Raw genomic sequence first — 19,350 nt, forward strand, 5'->3', positions numbered from 1 at the left:
TTTTTAAAACTCCTTTAAAGCAAACCTGCTGTGCAAAAAAGGAGCAATCAGTCATATACATAAACCCCCCACATACACACACACACATAAGCCAGTATATCAATGATAATGACATGTGTTCTCATATAAAAATCTGTAAGTAAAAAGCCCCAGACAGACATTGGCCTTTAAAAGAGAACTTCAGTGTGTGGAAGATGTAAAACTGTCTGAAAGTTCATCCTGTGTTCTAGTGCGTGTGTGGCTTCAGCTGAGTAAGGGAGGTCTTTGTGTTTCATTTGCTTTCATTCAACTCTTCATCCTCAGCAAACTGGTATTGGGGTCAGTGCCTTCATAAGCCTCTGTTCCCAGATAAAAAGGGAGGGGGAAAAATAGGAGCAGGTGGCAAAAGGAAGAGGAGAGGAGGAGAAAAAAGAAAAAAAGAGTGACTGAATGTAACTAGAGAGCAAGAAAGACATTCAAGAAAAAAAAGAAAGGAGCCCTTGATTGTCCTGCATGCCAAAGTCATTGTGGCCTGCCCATAGAACAGCAGGACTGCCCACCACTTCAGCTGCTCTTGCACTGTTTACAGATCCCTAAAGGCCTGGGAAAAGCCGTCAACTCGGAAGAATTTCTTGTAGAAGCAGATGAAAGCCTGTTCCTAAAAAGTCTTCTTAAGAAACAACACATGACAGGATCATGCGGCACAGTCAGTGCAGAAGAAAGAAACACTGGAATGGGAGCATTTCGAGCGGAGGAGGAAGACGCCAGCACATCCACGGTGATGAAAATGCAGAAAGCTGGGGGGGGGGGGGGTAATGATGTATGAAAATCATGAGTCAGCATTCTTGCCAGAAAGGGGGATGAGGTAGAGGTGTAGGTGGATGGAAGAAGAAATGATAATTTCATCGACTGCCAATCAAGCAGAAAAGGCTGTGACAGTCACAGGTCTACATTGTCGAGCTGTAAGCAGTAAATTACAGATGTGCCACATTTAGATGAGCAAAGACAGCCTCGGGTTTTTACTGTCAAGGGTCAGTTGCACTTACATCAGGAAAGGAAAGCAAAGGAAAAAAACCCGATGGGTAAGCCTGCACATTAAACCTCCAGGCATCACAGCACTGTAATACACAGCCTGCTGTACAACTACAACTACAGATTCAGCTTTGTACATGTATGTATTCAGTTGCTCTAATGACATATTTGGGTAACATAGTTGAGAACCTTTGACGTTCACTTCATTCAAATCACTTTATTTTTTCCACCCGTCTAGCAAGTATCCTGACTGCACCCAGTCAAGCTACAGGGAAATAAGACTTCTTCTACGAACTACCTTTGCATGGAACCAGAACGTTTCTATTGCTTGACAGAACATCAGGATCTATTTTTGACTAAACCTTATACTTTGTGCTTCTAAGCTGGAGTATTTCATGGCACATATAGGGAAGGAAGCTCGATTTAATGAGGAAACAAGACCAGGAAACAAACATGTAAATGGCCAAAAAAACCTGATACTCATGTATGAGGAAAATGGGAAAGTACATGCAAAATTCAAACACCACAGCAGCTCAACAGTTCAACTGTTAAGATCCAGCATCTCGTGTGGCAACACTGAGCCACCCATGATAATGCCTGTTATGATAATCAGGGATGGGATTAGGGACTGGGTGTTAGGTGATGAATAAGCAATTAATCCATCCTTATTACTTGGATATTGATTATGAGGACAGAATACAAATAAATGTTCCTCAGTGTAAGTTGTTCTGGGAGAGAAGTTTTTATTTAAGTCAGACTGTAATTTTTATTAAAGCTTTTACTTTTGAAACGTTCCTTAACCACCGCCATTGGAAAGAGATTGGTGCCTTATTTTTTCCAAATTAACAAGTGCTTTTAAGCACAAATCTAGAACATGACTAACACCTCTATTTCATGGCCGCACACCAGGAGAAATATATGCTAATATTTTAACACAGTCCCCCTCCAAATAAATGAATCCATGCATGGATGAGCGCAGACTGACACCCTGAATATCATCGCATTAGATAGCAGGGACTAAGTGACAACTCATGTGTAAGTATATGGACGTTGCCGGGTGTGTGCGTTAATAGAGACCAAAAGGCCAGTTTAGGTGCATCGTTCATCATTATTATAGCGACATCTCGTAAGGCTCCATCTTGGAGTGACAGCTCTCTTTAACGGGTTTCCAAAGAGCTATTCCTCCAAGGTGGTAATGTTCAGGCACCCAATAACAGGAGCTATTAAGGGGCCAGAAACACTCTTGTTACATCTATAAACACATTCATGTTCACAGACTGCCAGTGGAAAGGAAGATGCCAACTTGGGAAAACAATTTCTCTTTACAGAAATTATGTATCTGCAATATATTCCTCCTAATAGGAAAGGCACGAGGTGTGTTTATTAAACCTGACACACGAAACATTGGATTGATATATAAAGTGCATCTTTCAGTGAGTGTCTTATACCATCCCCTGCCTGACACATAGCATCGTGCAAGCACTTGGCAACAGTGGGAAAGAAAAACACCCTTTTAACAGGAAATAACCTCGTGCAGAACCATGTTTGGTTGGTTGGGGGCCAAAACAAATAAGTTGACAAAAAGACAGATTTACTTTACAGCGGTACAGCGACAGAGTACTCCAGGGAATTATCCTTCAATGTCTTTGGAAACTCTGGGCACGTATGCATTTCATATTCAACATCTGACACTTTAAATCTAAATGACACATTACCATCAGTGTACAAGTCATGGGAAGTGTTTGCCCTGTGAAAACAGTTGTATAATGGTTTCTGCTGCTATAGAGGGAGCTGTTCAAAGTCTATATTCTAGAGAGTTCTCTGTGCTTTGAGGCTAGACCTTTTTGGACAAAGAAAGTATTGCCCAGAAGGAAAATTGAGTTTTACAGTGCTGGTGGCTGATAAAGAAAACATGTTATCGAGATGCAATCGTTTGTGTAAAACTCAACTGCAAATAAATGTCAGGATTATGATTACCCTATTTTGTAATCTCCCTCCTGTGAATCATTCCCCAGGCAATATAACACAATGCACAACAACATATAATGATTTTCAGGACAGGGAAAAAAAAAAAAAAAAAAAAAAGAGGTAATGTTGGTAAAGGAAAACTGCAGTACTCTGCAAGAACAGAATTTCTTTGTAAAGCTTTTGGTCAGACTTGACAATAAGAGGTATGCCTTTACTTTCCCTGCTGAGGGGAGCCGAATAATTCAATTGATCCCCTTTTCATAATTAACTGCTGCTGAACAAAGGAGCACTTTAGCCAACAAATGGTAGTAATCCACAGGAGACAAGGAGTTAAATTATGGCTATAAGTGGGTCCAGAATGGGTCATTAACATTGTGGTGTGGTGTTATAAAGAGACTTAAGCCATATGAGGAAAATAAACTTCCAGTTTCCCCTATGTACAAGTCTAGCATGGCATATCCATATCTCGTATGGTGATTTCATACACATTTTACATAAAAAGAGATAGGCACCACTTTCATAAATAAACCACATGATGAAACATTTCTTATGAGATATAAACACATTTAAAAGCATAAATCATCGCTTTTCTTTCAGTGGGAATGCAGTGGAGTGGTTCCTGCTTCTGTTCAAACCCTCCAAATAAATCTATGGCAGCAGGTGAAAAAAGACAGGTGGTTTTCTAACTCTGTGTGATCTTGTCTAAGGGAAAGCAGACAACAGGGGCAAAGTAAGAAAAAGAAAAGCAAGGGTGAAGACTAGAGCGAGGTCCAAAGTCCACCCCAAAGCCTAGAAGGGCAGAAAGGAAAAACAGGATCACGCGAGGGTAACGACAGTGGTAGGAGGTGAGCTTTCACATTAGATCCTAGGAAGGAGAGGTGTCAACTCCTTAGATTCAACTAATGCAAAGTCTGTGGATGTGTTGCATCTCAAGAAGCAAATGTGGGCTCAAGCAGCGAATGAAAACCCCCTCACCACCACCACCGAGACTGCAGGCACGTAAGCGGTATGAAAATCGAGATAGGATGGGGAAACAAGCAGCACAGCAGTGGGATGGAGATCATTTACACCTCATCACCCTTTCATGCTTTCTCTCTCCGACACTTCTTGTTCTCATACACCCTCCCCTCCTCTCTACACAAATGGCGACAAGTCATTATGGCGGACCGCACTCGGGTAATTGGAGCAAAGAGTAGAGGAATCTCTACGAGGGGAGGGTGACGCTTGGACCAACATTTCTTTATGTGCCTTGAAAGCTATTAGCAAGCATAAGATTTTAACTGAATGCTGCACATGCTGCAATTAGAGCAAGCTTTTTGTTTAGAAATGCAGACAGTTAAATTATTATCTGTTCTGCCAGAATGTCATCCTCAGAGTTGGATTCTCGGTACTCAGAGCGCACAATTGTATGCAACATTATTGCATGACATTTCAGAAGAGTATTTACTGAACAAGACCTGCTTTCAGGTATTTTGATTGCTCTTGCTCAAGAGATATAGAATTTTATCCATAACAAATCATTATCTGATAATTATCCATCACCTTCCACCGTTTTGATCCACATTGTGTCCAACACAAAATGTTAGCCTAGAAAAGTAATTTTGGTGTATGTTGGCTCATTTTGGGGGAAAATGATTTGAAAGTAAGCATTACTGTTTACATAGACTACATATAAAACACCTGCCTGGAGTAAAGCAGAAAGTGACAGTCACAGTCTATAGCCAGCAGTGGATGTTTTAAAGATTTTAGTTATTATTTAGTTATTATGTCTGTGAGAACCTTCACAGACATATTTAGTTATTAAGCATTCCCAAAGGCTGTATTGCCTTCCAAAAAAATGTGGAAAGTCACCAATCATGGCTGGACCTGAAAAGGTTTTAACACCATCACAGCCATATCCGAGCTCATCAGTTGCTTGCTACCTTAGCTTTTGGGGACAGTGGTCAATATTTCAGTGCTTGTGGTGCAGCTAGCAGATGTCATTATTTACATCTGCAGATCAATTGCTAGAAAACCAAATTGTCCCCAGATGATAGCCAGTGGTTTCGAGATTGCATTTCGGGAAAAGCAATCTGACTTTTCTTCGCCACATTTACCGCTTTCCTTGCCTGGAACCAGTATCTTCGCAAACCTCATTCATCAACGGACCTGAGACTATGCCCAAAGTAGAAAAGGAAACTAAAAATAGAGTCTATGACCCAAAAGCCTGTCCCTAGATCAATTTTATAGTATATTACCAGTTTGCCCTGAATGAGTGGCTGAAAATGGATGGCTCATTCCTATATAGCACTTTTCCAATCTCCCAGAGTACTCGAAGAACTTTGCCACATTCACCCAATCACACAAGCACTTTATTCTAAGCTTTTTAGTGCTTCCTAACATTCATACTCTGATGGATGCATGGATGAACTTGGGGTAAGTATCTTGCCCAAGGATACCTGGCATGCAGACTGGGGGAGCCAGGGATCGAACCACCAACCTTCTGATCAGTAGATGACTGTACCTCCTGAGCTACAGCCACCCCCTGTATTACAGTAACTACACTTTCTTTATCGGTGGAAAGAAACTGTTTCTTATCCTGCTGAATAAAGGTCACAGCATGTTCCAAAAAAATTCCTTCTATGAATTTTAAACATGTTTCCAATTTTTAAAAACAAGATCACTAGTATTGGGTCATTGCTGACAGACTGATCGGTATCAGAGAAGATAAAGTTATAGAAATACTATAGTGACGATCCCACCGAGATTCTTTTCCTGTAAAATCTTCGGCTAGCTTTAAGGTATACTTGAGTACTTGTTATATATCAAATGTGTTCGCCAAACAGCCATGCTACTGTTCACATGACATAGAGAAAGCTTTAAAACCACAACCCTTCCACTTGCTGGAGTAGGCATCAACATTGGATTGTTGGTATCAGGACATATCAGGACATGCCAGTGTGATTCTACGCACTTAACTTGCTGAGTGTAATGTTGGTATTACTGATAGAAAGTATGGCTAAAAACACCAAAGCTGATCACAGAAGTTGGCAGAAATCTAGACAAAGCGAGAGCCCAGAGGATGTGCAGGAGTCTTGTTCCCTCTCAGGCTGCTTGAATTACAAAATGCTGAAAGGTTAGTATAGATTTTGTTTTTGTCTAATGCTGCAAAAGATACACGTTGCCTCCCCACCTCCCCCCGCTTTAACAAAGCAGAATTATTCTTTCAAATATAGTGATTTTTTTATATCACACAACATTGATTAACTAACAGAGAGTGACAGAGAAACACCACAGGCAATGACGAGGAGGAGGATGAAGTGATGGGGGGAAGGAGGATGAGAAGAGATGAGCCCCACAGCAAGTCACAACTCCAGGGCATCCTCTCTCTCGCTTTCTCCAACTCTCTGACACACACACACACACACCTACTGTAACAGTGGCTAACAAAGACTGTCATGCATAAAGCCTTCCTCACTGTTCTGACCTCCAGCTTCTGAGGACTGTCGATGCCGTCATGTCTAAATTGCCTGAGGAGTCTTTGCCTCGAGGAGAAAAAAAAAAGAAAAAAAAAAAGAGAGAAGGTATGAAGGGAGGTACTGCGCTCCAGATGGGTTTATAATACTTCTGCTCATAATGTTGTGATTTTAAGTCTGGTTCACGGTCCATTATGCTCCCGTCTACTCTATTTCTCCCCGTGTTATCTGTTACGCTCAGCTGTACAATGGCCTCTTATGCAACTCAACTTAAGTGAAAACTGATTTTGAAATCTAGACAGCACATGAAAACATCAGGCATCATCAGATTGAAACGAGCCCTAGGGTTAGTAGATGGAAACTGCACTGCTCACATTTAACTTTAATTAAACTATTAAGTTTTTATAAGCTTGTTTGCTGTCATAGGAAATGGTTTTGAAGTGGGGCCTACAGGGTAAACATGGACGACTCTGTCAAGAGCTTAGAGACTGTTGATCGATCTTGTCGTCAGATCAGGTCTTCAGGCCGAACAAAGTACATTTTACCCAAAAATGCTGTTATGCTGCTTCCTGAAATGGATCAAATTTGGTTCTACTGATTATTACTACAGGAGTGTTTCTTTACAGTGAAATTCATCATCCCCAAAAACACAGAGCTTGACGTGGCAGACCACACAGCCAAAATACCGCACCACAATTTCATATAAAGCCAGCGTAACATCCTACTCATCCTATTCACACTCATACTTAGTCAGACAAAATCCCTTACAGAGAACGCTTAAACAGTTTATGTCTTCTGTTTGTTTTTTTAGGCCTCTTAATAAAGTAGTGCATACAAAGAGATTAATATCATTGTTAAAAGATGCCCTGAATCTCTCGAACAATTTTTGACTTTGACGTTGCACGCGTCAAAATTCTGCCAAAAATTCTGGGTTGCTGAATTTTTTTCCCTCCCTCTCTCACATCTAATTAATGCAGATTTATTGCACATGCATGCATACAGACCCCCCTTTTACACACACACACACGCACACACACACACACACACACACACACACACTCTGGGGAAATAAAATGCTTACAAACACAATCTCTCACTCAGCTCCACCCCGTCCCATCCCAGCAGACATGCATGCAGTACATGCATATCACCCCAGCTTAATCTAATCCATTAGTCATATTAAGCAGATGTGGTAGCTTGTGGTAGGCCAGACATCTCTATCTACCAGCAGCAGATGCCGAGTTCCCCAACTGAAACTGAAATATAAGTATATATTATTACATTATTATATATTATTTGTCATTATGGCTGCACTTACTATAGATGGGAATATCAGCATAACATCTTATTAGGAATCCTCCCACGATGCAGCGTTATGTCGTTTTCTGTGCGTTTCTGTGAGTTTCAGCAGCCAGTCGAGTGGCTGCGGTGGGCATCGGGCCTGAGACAGCTGGTGTAATGACATTTTCCCAGCGAGCGACAGAACAGCATGTTTTTTTCTTCCACGGATGGCGAGCGCACAGATTTAGAAAGGCTTGAACAGGCATTCCCATTCAAATCAATATTCCTAACAGAGGTCATTTGGCCGGTACAATCGAAATGAGATGGAGGGAAAGAGGGCATTATCAGCGAGTTATAAAACTGAGTATAAGCAAAGTGTGTGAGAGCCGTGTTTAAAGCATTACTAAGGAAAAGTTGCATTTGGTTTCACTGAACCTGCCGGAGGTGGGTGTGGGGCGCCTGGGCTCAAACCTTGCGTCTTAATCTGTCTCGAGTGGCAAACAATCCTGTTTCCGGTTATGTTTGGAAGATTACGTTCTACAACACTAACTTCAGATGTACCGTACAGCAGAACCCATCAGGGAGAGTGATACAGACTGCTTTTAGCTGTGTGAAGGTGGCACAAGCGGGTCCTGTGGTCTTGTTTCTATGGATCAGTGCACTGAGATTTAGCAACCCACCGCTTTCACAAACACAAGCTCACATGTGTTGGTCTGCACCTGGACCACATTTTGGACTTGCACAACCGTTTAATTCAGCAGTCTGATGCAAACACTTGCAATATAATTGCACCGTCAAAATAACATTTATTTTTTAAAAGCACTGCCTGAGGAGCTAAACAGACACTAAATAACAAGGCAGTGGTCCTCTAACTTATTCTGTCTATACAGACTCTGGGTTACACTGGGACAAGTGTATCACATGAACATAATTCCCAGTCAGGGAGCTGAGTACAGATTAGATGGATATGTAATATCTTGCGTTTGAGTCCTGGCTATGACCTTTCCATTCATTCAGTCTGTGGCTGCCACATTAATTAAACTGATAGTGATATAAAGAGAGATGGAACACATCAGCCATCGCAGGTCTACAGTTACACCATGAAGAAAAAATCCAAACTATTAGTAATTAATCTGAAGACTAAAAAGAAAAAAAGAAGTAAACAGTAACTAGTTTGTTCTGACTGACAGGCAGCTGTTAACAGTGTGTGCTTACGAAAAGCTAGGTTTAAAATCAGTACTTAACTCATAAAATCGAGTGGTAATTAAAACAGATTAAATTTTCTCTTGATACAAGGGTCAATAATCATTTTAGAAAATGAACATTATTTGAATTGGCAAGCTTTTAGTGGCTAACTTTTTTATGGCTTTTCCTATTTTTCCCGGCTTTGGTAAATATCAATCAGAATCAATGCGAAAAATGGTTTTAGATTCAAAAGAGACATGAAGATATGTTTTGTTTTAATTCACACAAGTGTGAGAGAAAAAAACCCCCACAGCTTACATTTACCCAGATTGTGCAGTTTGAATAGTCCTAAGTATATTTCTTATGTTTGTCTCAGTGGCATGGAGATTATAATGTTCCAGCAACTATGTGTCATGTTAGAGATCGTTTATTCATGAACTAGCTGTAAGAAATCACAGGGACATGTTTTACCGAGTCATGTGCCATTAGTAGAAGCCCGACGCCTGTCGATCTGTTCCACTCGTTGCTCATCTACGACTTTTACATACAGGGTTATCTGTCATGTTCTGTTTTTGCTGCAATTTTGCCTTCTGTTGTAATTTTGTACGAGCAACTTCTTTGTGTTTTGCAGTCACCTTGTGTACTTGTGTTGGTATGACTTCCTGTCTTTGTGTTTGTGCCTGGTTATTCATTTAGTTTCCAGTATTTGTTTACAAGGGACTTGTACTATGAAGCAGGATACTGGCTTAATCAGGTAACTTTAGGGCTAATCCATGGTTTTCTGTACTGCTTACTTAAAAATCACTGACTGAAGGTGTGTCAGTAACATTAAACTTACAAATGTATCCATTTGTAACTTTCAGAGCTCCAACGTGCGCTCATCACCACAGAAATAAACAGCAGCATCGAAAGCGCATTCAGTGATAAAATAATCAACTGGAATTAAAATTTCTATTTTACCGCTCCGATTTATTTATTTTTTTTATTTTCTTTATAGATTTTTAAATCACCATTTGATAAGGTCTCTGAAGTAGGTGGCACTCATAGGGATCATTTTCTGGGGAAGAAACGTCACGACCCATGAAATGCTGTTTTTTGATTGGTCAAATGCTGCCAACACCATCCCTTCCATGTGAACACGCAGGGGAAACCATGTTAACTTAGCGCGTTGATAAACATTTGTCTGGATAAGCGATTCCAGGTAACTGAAAGATTTCTGGATTCACTGTATTATGAAGCAGGATTTTGACTCATCCGGGTAACTGAACTTGCGTGGTAAAACAGGGCCAGGTGTTCCCTTGTTTAGCTCTTGGTCCATCTAATTGTCCAACACATGCAGTTAACGGTAGATGATACATTAAAAGTGGATTACAATTCGTTTTGAGGCAGCAGAAGATGTTGATCAGAGTACGGCTTTGACAGAGTTACATTTTTATACTGATATTAATATTCAAATATGCAACTGCATATTTCCTCAGCTTTGGAAAAAATTAGGTTTGTCATTGCAACAAACTTCTGTTTACCTTTAGCCATTCTGCATTATGAAATGAAGTCACGTTTGCTTTTTCTTCTCTCTCTGCAGCCATCTGAAGTATTAAAGCTTAAAGAGTCATAAAAGCCTTGACCCAAGAAGAAGAGGAAAAGTGGGAAACTGAAAAGCTTAAGAGAGGAACACTTCTCCTTTCTCTCTCTCTCTCTCTCGCCACGATGTTGAATTGTGGTTCAACAACAAGCTACACAAGGATGGCTGACATTTTCACTCGACACGGAGCTCCATCTCTCTCCGTCTCCATCAAACACACACTTTTATTTGCAATTCCTCCTCCAACCTGTCCTAGCAGTATTATCAGCAGCTTCTGAGCATACACAGAAGTGGTTTGCCTATAGGGGCCTCTGTGTATATCACCACCTGTGTGCAATACTGTACGCCTGTCTGCCGTCTTTCTCCCCGTTTCTTATGCTGACATTTTAGCAGCTGGCCTCAGTTTTCCCCATTCACAAAGGAGAAATTCTCACTTCATTATTATTCACATTTTCCCCAATAATCTTGCAGTAACACAGGAAATGCAGGAAAGCTAAAACAAACATGGGAGGTTTATAAAAACTGGCCATTTGGTTTCACTGGAGCACAACAGCTTTTTAATATGAAAAGGGGAGCAAGGGCAAAGGAAAAACATCCAGAGAGCGACTTTTGACAGCTTCCTATATAATGAAAAATATCTGATTAGCGCATACGTCTATTCATTAAAATGTTGCAATAAGGCACAGCGAAATTGAACAATATTTATGTTTCGGTGGTGCCGTTCTTTGGAATGAGAGAAGTGTTATGCATGGATGTGGAGTTATTAAGTTACTAAATTTGAATGTGGGGTGGATCCCCAGGCCCTGAATCCTCCATCCATTCATCAAGGATAAGAATAATTGGATTTTCAAGAGGCTGGGGACAAATATGAGCCAAACACAGAGGGCTTGGGTGTTTATCCATGCAGGAGAAGTATAGGAGCTCACACTATGACCTTGACTGATCACCTCCACTGAACAGCAGAGGAGGAAAACAAGCTGGTTCTGCAGGAGTCAGCACTAGAGACCATGCAGGTGTAAGATTTGAAAGAAGATTCATGGGATTCAATTTTAGTCGCACAAATCTAAGCAAAATGTTATTGACAAAACTTACAAAAAAGATATTAAAACATGTTTATATATTATATTTTAGCAATTCAGTGCAGCCTGTTCTCAAGTGACCCCATCCTTTTGTGGAGGACGGCAGTTTCACAGGAATCAGCATTAAAAGGAGTCCTGGTGTATAAATTATATAGCAAAGAGTAGGAGAAAAAAAGCGTTGGCCACAGTCAAGCCTGTGTTCAGCAGTTCATTGCATAATTGCTATTAGATGGAAGATTCACCAATAATATTTCTATAAAAATAATAATACAAAGGCATGCAGATAATGCAAGATGAAAGATATGTATGCTCAAAGGATGAACTTGGAAAAAAAAAAAAAAAATCATCTGACATCTATTTGTACAGCAGAAGGTTGTAGAGGCCATTATACACTGAGCGCGCTGCAATAAAACATGAAATTCTGATGTTTTTGGATGGAAACGCATCGTGTAACGTATACAGACACGCTGAAAGCGTTGCCATTTTGCAAAGAGGTTGTCTTTTAAAAACATGCACTGCCACAAAAAAATGTAGTCGACATCAGGCAATCATGAGCTGATGTTTCTAAACAAGAAAAGGAAGAAACAAAAGATTCTGGGTTTATCAAAAAGTTTCACGAGACGGCAGCAGCAGCAGGGAGACTTTCTTGATCTGATCCAGGAGTTGAAGCTGTATCGTGGCCGCTTTCGTACATATGTCAGGATTGTCAGCAGGGCAAGTTGAGCTCCTGCCGGTAGAGTTGGGACCACATCTGAGGAGGCAGGGAAATCCTTTCAGAGACATGACTGACCCAGAACAGCATTTAGCTGTGTGTCTGAGGTATATACAGTTTCATTTTTACTACTTGTGTATTCAGTACTGGCGCGCGTATTGCGCTATTTGTGCCCCTGTGAACAAATGCTGTGGTCTGATTGGTCAGATCTGTTTATTTAGATCAAATTAATCGACTGTGTTAGGAATAGGCAAGTCCAAAAAATAGTTTTAAACCACGAAATAGTCACAGCGTTAAATCTGTAAAGGACTTAAGACTGCTGATGTTCTATTTCTCCTTTCCATTATTGTTGAAATAATACACACAAAGAAATATATGCACAGTTCAGTTTTAAAATCCATCATCACACCACAGTTTCCTGGGATAGCACGCTGAGGAGCTCACTCTCTGAGGCATGTCTAACCTTTCTGCTGAGCCCTGTAGGGGCACCTATAAAAGGAAGCATCATAAATTATCAACTACTGCAATTAAGCAGTTAAAGAAGGGTGGAAAAACAGTGCTGATTTTTCTGACCTTCAGGTTACAGGACAAAAACTTGCTGAGCGGTAAAGTCAGACGGTATAATTGGAGGGGAGAGTGGATTAACTTGTTGCGGGGCATAATCAAAAGTTACAGAGCAAGAAATGGATGTGATACCAGGAGCAGAGGAAGTGCAAAGGAACATAAAGGACATAAAGCACTGAGATTCAACCTCACTTTTAATACTCACGTTGAAAGCACTACACTAAACTTGAAAGATTTGTCAGAAAGGAGCCGGTCCTCCGCCCCACACAGCTTCTTATAACCGTCATTATCTTCAAAGGGTTTTGCTAGTTCCCATCTAATCTCTTCTAAAATCATTCACAGATCATCACTGACTGACATCCGAGGATCAGCGAGTGACAGAGATGGAGAAGGAGACCCCACGTAGACCATCTGACACCCCACGATTAGTGCGCGCGAGTGTCCTAATCTCTGCAGAATGATACCCCGTGATTAAACACAGTGGGGATCAATGAAAAGCCAGAACGCGTGTGTATGTGCCGCGGATGGGGTGGTGAGGTGAAGATTAACAATCATCATTAACACAACACATGTCCATTAATCTTCATCGTAAAGCCTGCTATTATTACTACACTGAAAAGTTCAGCTGTTTGTCAGTGACTGAGCTGCACAGTGCTGTACTCCTATTGCACAGTGCAGGAAACACGTTGTGCATATAAATTTTAATGGACAGATTGATGCGCGTTTGATACGAGTCCAGGGCAAAATGACTCACGCAGCCTTTTGTGCCTCATTCAATTCACTACTATTTAAGTGGTTCCATAAGCTGCGTGCTGAGACCTTGCACAAAGCACCGCTGAGTCAATCTGTAACTCTGTCACAATATACAATATGTGTGAACACAAAAAATACCCAACACCAGTCTATCACTGAAACATATGGTTAGTTTAATACATTTGCTCATTAATTGTATAAGCCATTTGGATAAATATTACTTGGTTCAAGATTTTCGGATGTCAGGATATGCCCCTTTATTTGTCAGCTACTCCATCATGTTCAAGAAACAGAAAATGATAAAGTGTAGGTTTAAAATTAAATCTTTTTTGAGCTAGGGTGGGCTAAGGAAGCATATCAACAACTCTTTAAGCATCTGGGAAAAACAAAAACAAAAAACCGACCAAAAGAAAGTCATATATTGATTTTTGAATTTGAAAACAAACTTCACCAGCAAAAGCTTGACAAGTAAAAACACCATGCACATGACATTCAAATATTCAACCAAAGAACAACCACAGCTGGGGTTGGAAATTCAGATTCCTTTCAAATGACCCTCATTTGCAAAAGGTTCAGATTTGTTCTCCCTTCACGCTGCCATAACCTCTATACACTTACTATCGACTATGCTCCATTACCTTGTCCAGTCTATAGATATTTTCTTTTGTATCCGTCCTCAAGTAACACCAAGGCATTTATGTTACCCAGAGCTACACATGACGAGTACTTCCTGCTGATTCACGTAAAAACAAGAGGCACTTCAAGTGCTTCGTCATTACGTAAATTATTCATAACAAATAATTCGATGATCTAGTCACACTAATTTTTTTAATGAATAATTGGCAACATTATCAAAAAGTCAAATAGATTTTTGTTCCTATTGAGAGAAGAGAGCGGCAAACTTGTTTTTCTTAAATAAAATAATCAGTTTAAAAGCACTGAAGGTTTTCAGTGTCAGCTAAGCAGTTGCTTAGATGCAGGTAGGTGGGTGTGGGTGGGGGCTGGTTATCGGCTTCATTTGTCCATTTTTAGATTTTCTTTCAGATGCTCCTCAAGCCCCTACTGAGTACGGTTGGCTTTAATCTTCTGAACTAGTTACATTTCCAACATCATTATCAAAAGGCATCTTTGCTCTCCTTAATTACAAATCTCAGGAAACTCTTAAGAAAAGTGTTAAGAAAGCCAGGCTTTTTTAACACTTGAATATATTCAATAGCGATCAGCTTTGAAATGCACTCCTAATTGCAACTGAAGGCAACATTTCATACCAACCACACAAATCTGTGAACCTGGATACAGATTAGTGCAAAGAGCTTAAAGTTTCCACAAACTAACAAAATGCAGGAATGAATCATACAACTCTTTTCTTTTTTCTTTTTTCTTCTAAGTGCTACCTCAAAGCATGTCTTAGCTAACACTCAGAGTCCCACACAAACAGTTATCATATTTAAACACTGGTTAAACCATCTCAAGGATACCTTAGGCACCTGCTGGGTACGCCTCGACATTTTCACTGTTGAATTTCTGCCCATCAGATTTCATCACACTGGGAGAAACAGTTTTTTCCCCTGAGTCATCTTAAGTAAAGTCTTGTTAGCAATATGAGTGAAGCTACCCGACACACCTTTTCCTCCCCGAGGTGCAAGTGCTTTATTGAGTTGGATGGCAAACAATGAGCCGAATTCCAATCGGCTCTAGCTGGTTTTGAATTAGCATGGAAAGAAGGGCAGCCTTGATTAGGGGCCTTGTGGTTTGTCTGGGCTGATAAGGGTCCGACCGGGAAGGAGACGAGCGACACATCGATCCTACACAATGAGCACTGTGTGACACGCTGGAGCCCCAACGTAGATTAAGACTTAATGAAAACCAAATCAGATGAGGAAGAGGAAGAAAGGGAGAAACGGAGGGGAGATAACGCGGGGAGGACGAGCAGGGCAGTCACACAGGGAGTCCTGCCTCAATGTGGGACACAGTTAGGCAAACAGGAATACTCCATATTGTGCAGCCAACCCTCAAGAATCTATCTGTATTTGTTATTGTGAAAGAAATAAGATGCAAAAGTACCAAGGTGTTATAAAGCTGATATAGCCTTCTTGAACACAAGTCTTCCCAAAGTCAGCTGACAGCACAACCACCCACCAGGATTGTGATTCTTTGGGTCCTGTGGGTTTTGGGGTGGGGTCTTGAGGAGTTGGCTCCTTTTAGTGCATCCTGCAGAAAACTGATTGTGGTTGGGGGAATTTGGAGGCCAGGTCACTGCCCCAGGCGTTGTGTCATGGCTATAACCAGGCAACATCCGCATGAGTGCCAGGACACAGAATTTTTCAACAGTACATTGCAGTGTAACAAGAAAATAAAAGTAATTCACTTCCTGTATCCATGGTTTTAAAGTTGCAGTCGATTTGTTTTTTTTTTTAAATTGTGTTTTCACAGTGCCAACTACTCTTTGACTGCTATAAAAATCAAGTGTGAAGTACTGGAGTCAATATATCCCTCTTGTGAAGAGCATGACGGACACTGTCACCATTTAATGACCTGCAGGCCTGAACTCTGCCCACATGTAGCACCAGCACAGCTCGAATGAGTGTCTACCCGCTGCCAACTTGAGCCATAACAAGCTGCAAGGCGTAGGAGAGGAAGGCAGATGGGTGATGATAACTGGTGGGTGAGCATGAATTGCAAAAATGTGAAGGTGTCGGTGAAGAGGGTGACTCAGTGGTGAGCCTCACACCGTTAACAGACACAGAAAGGTGTGTGCGTGTCTTCATGTCAGAAACACTTATAAAACTCAAAGACAGAATTAAACACTTGTGACTGCCAGCACTTGAGTGCTGTTTTTACCTTCATTCATTAGCCGCTAGCAAAAGCACACAGACAGATCTCTTGTGGTTTCATATGGTTTTTATTGGACAACAGATACTCTACCCTCAATTTAGAGGAAATCAAAAAGACCAAGAATAGCAAGAGCACCAGTAATTCATTTAAAACCCTCTGAACCTTTTACTGATAATATCGTATGAACAGTGAAGTCGTGCAGTGAATTTTGTAGTGAAAGTCCAAGGGTGTAGGTCAATGTGGAAGGTTGGCCATACAAAGCCCATGACATCAATATATTTGGGCCTAATGTTTCCAAAAAGGCGTCCAAGTGCATGCATCTCGAAAAATTACATCATGATGGAAATTGTTTATTATAGCTCAGGACCAGTGACCTTATCATCATCCCCCACGATGCCATTTGAATACGTGCACATGCATGCTCATTAACTGTGCTTCATCATACTATCAATTCAGTGTGAAATAACAAGGTTGCTGTGCTTCAACGTCCTGCAAATACTAGGTTCTTAATGTGCATTTAGGCTTAAAACACTAAGTTGGTTAAAGAGTAGGTACAATTTGGTTGACCACAGCCTCAGAGTATCATGACATTTCATTACCCAATATTCCACAGGAGCACGTGCATGACGCTTCAGAGATAATAAGAGAAGCTGACTGGGATCTCTCCTCATTTAATGAGGTGACATACACACAGTGAAGGATGAGTGTTTTCTAATCAGCACTATAATTCAGATTTAGGTCTGTTTAGATGGAGGTCACTGGGTATTTAATAATAAGCTACATGGTCTGCTAGTTTTAGTGTGCGCGCGCGTGCGTGCGTGCGTGCGTGCGTGCGTGCGTGTATGAGGATGGTGCAGAAATGAGCACTGGGGTTGCTTGTAATTTTAATATCTTAAGAGATTACCATCTTTTGCAGTGTACTCACTCACCGCTTACACAGTTTGTTACATGTGAGGAGCCTAATTGGCAAACCTAAAGATGTATATGCATTTAAGACAAATCCTAGTGCGCAGTGAAAAATTGTCCACTGTGCAAGACAATTCCAGCCAAACCACAAGGCCAACGAGGAGCAGATACAATCTGCTTGCACAAAGGTGTGCACTGGCCTTTTGGTTTGTGCACAAAAAAAACGAGAAGCTGCTTAGATATGCAGACTGAAATACACCTCTATATATTGTATATGATGACAGCCATTATGCTACTTTTTCCTACATTCAGACAAAGCTGGAGGCTCCGCCACACGCTATGACCTTGCATTGCTTCACTGCATACACACTCCCACTCGCACAGGGGATAGTCAGCCATTTCCCTTACCTCAGCATGACACCATGTGTACGTCCATGTTGCTCTGTGTGTTTAAATGGCACTTCTTCTCCATGTGACAGATGGCCCCCCCCCCCACTCACAGTAGCAGTAAGTCACTTTTGGATGCAGTAACCTTCACACCTCCCAAGAATTTTTGGACTGGGGTGGGGGGGGGGGGGCTATATGTGTGTGTTTGTGTGTACAACTTCTGTTGAACTGGACAGACTTAAGATCTGTGCATTGGCGGGATCTGTCAGTGTGTTAGAGGACCAAAGTGAGCCAAATGAGGCTAAGGCGAGCCGAGGCTTTGGACCAAAAGCCTGTGCAAGAATTAGGTTTTAATATTGTGTAAAATACTTTGGTAAATGAGGCTTCTAACAATGCAACTGTCAGACGTATAAATTGCAGAATTAGCAATTCATGTAAATTATAAATTGAATTGTAAATCACGAAGGAGGGAAACAGATGGCAGCCAGAAGGTAAGGACAGGGCAAACGGACACCCTCGTCTGTGACGTTTCTGCATTTCTGCTAGAAGGCAGTTTGCCTTTGTCCAACTGTCGGAAAGTCAGTGAAGAAATGTTGCTCTGTGGCTGCTCAAACCAAGTCTGATGTATAAAAAAAATGCTGCCTGCAACTGTGAGGTAGCCATATAGTGTTATCACAATTACTGTGACAGTTGAGCCCAAAAACAACTTTTTTTTTTTAATCCATCGGAAGAGTTCAGCTGTGAGTTAAGTTTTAGAAACTGTCTGTAAATCTATCACCTTATGCACTCAAAGCCCACAAAGAAAAAAAACACAAATACATCTGAAAAACTACATCGACCAGCTGAAAGGAGAATACAGCTAGCTAGCATTGCAGCTTGGCTAAAGGATGCAGCAATAATGTTTACTTCCTGTCAAACTGTCAATACCATCAGGCTCTGGAGGCGTTCTTCTACACAAGGGATACAGACCACAGATTTAGTTCCACAGAAATAAAATATTAAACATTTACCACATTAATCTGGTCACAATGACAATTTCAAGGCCAGTAAGCAGGTCGGAATTTCGGTAAAAAATAAAAATAAAAATAAAATTGCTGATGACTATTTTTTCCACCTGCTGCAAACCACCCAGCAGGCCAAATCAAAGTGTCCTTCTTGGAGTTAAAAAAAAACAAAAAACAAAGAAACAACCCCCCCCCCAAAAAAAAAAAAAACAAAAAAAAAACCAAACACCTTGGAAAATCTCACTCTGTCCCCAGAACCCTTTATGACATCACAAAGAAGATCTGAATAAACAACAGGTACCATAGCAGGTAGTGGAGCGCTGGTACCTGGAGCATGTGTGCCTGCAGCCTACTCTCAGAAGCAACAAGGGAGGAAGCAAAGCAGCTAGAGGATGTTTGTAATTATAATTAGCATATTACATAACGGCAGCATGTTTGTTAAATACCCTTTCTCCTGGGTGATGCAGTTCTGTCTCCATCACTTTACAACAAACTTCAGCTATATTTCACTCACTTTGGAATTAGTCCAACTTACAGTACACAAACAAAGGAATGGAAGTATCTCAGACTCTCCATCCTGATATATTCTTTATATGCACAAAGGGCTCTCATGAGCACTCAGGTGTAA

General features: G+C 40.9%; 1 protein-coding gene and 1 long non-coding RNA gene across 8 annotated transcripts in view; both read right to left on the minus strand.

The window, feature by feature from the left end:
- The window catches only part of lrp8 (low density lipoprotein receptor-related protein 8, apolipoprotein e receptor), a 167,927-nt gene that overhangs the window by 128,933 nt on the left and 19,644 nt on the right, over window positions 1-19,350 (minus strand). The window lies entirely within an intron of this gene.
- LOC120733360 overlaps window positions 1-19,350 on the minus strand; it is a 62,088-nt gene that overhangs the window by 24,619 nt on the left and 18,119 nt on the right. The window contains exon 2 of the long non-coding RNA XR_005695808.1: window positions 1-7,494. This exon is cut by the window's left edge and continues 24,619 nt beyond it. This is a non-coding gene — a long non-coding RNA (uncharacterized LOC120733360). The remainder of the gene's footprint in view (window positions 7,495-19,350) is intronic.

Source organism: Simochromis diagramma, unplaced genomic scaffold (genome assembly GCF_900408965.1).
Source record: "Simochromis diagramma unplaced genomic scaffold, fSimDia1.1 OVJJ01000284.1, whole genome shotgun sequence".
Lineage (NCBI taxonomy): Eukaryota > Metazoa > Chordata > Actinopteri > Cichliformes > Cichlidae > Simochromis > Simochromis diagramma.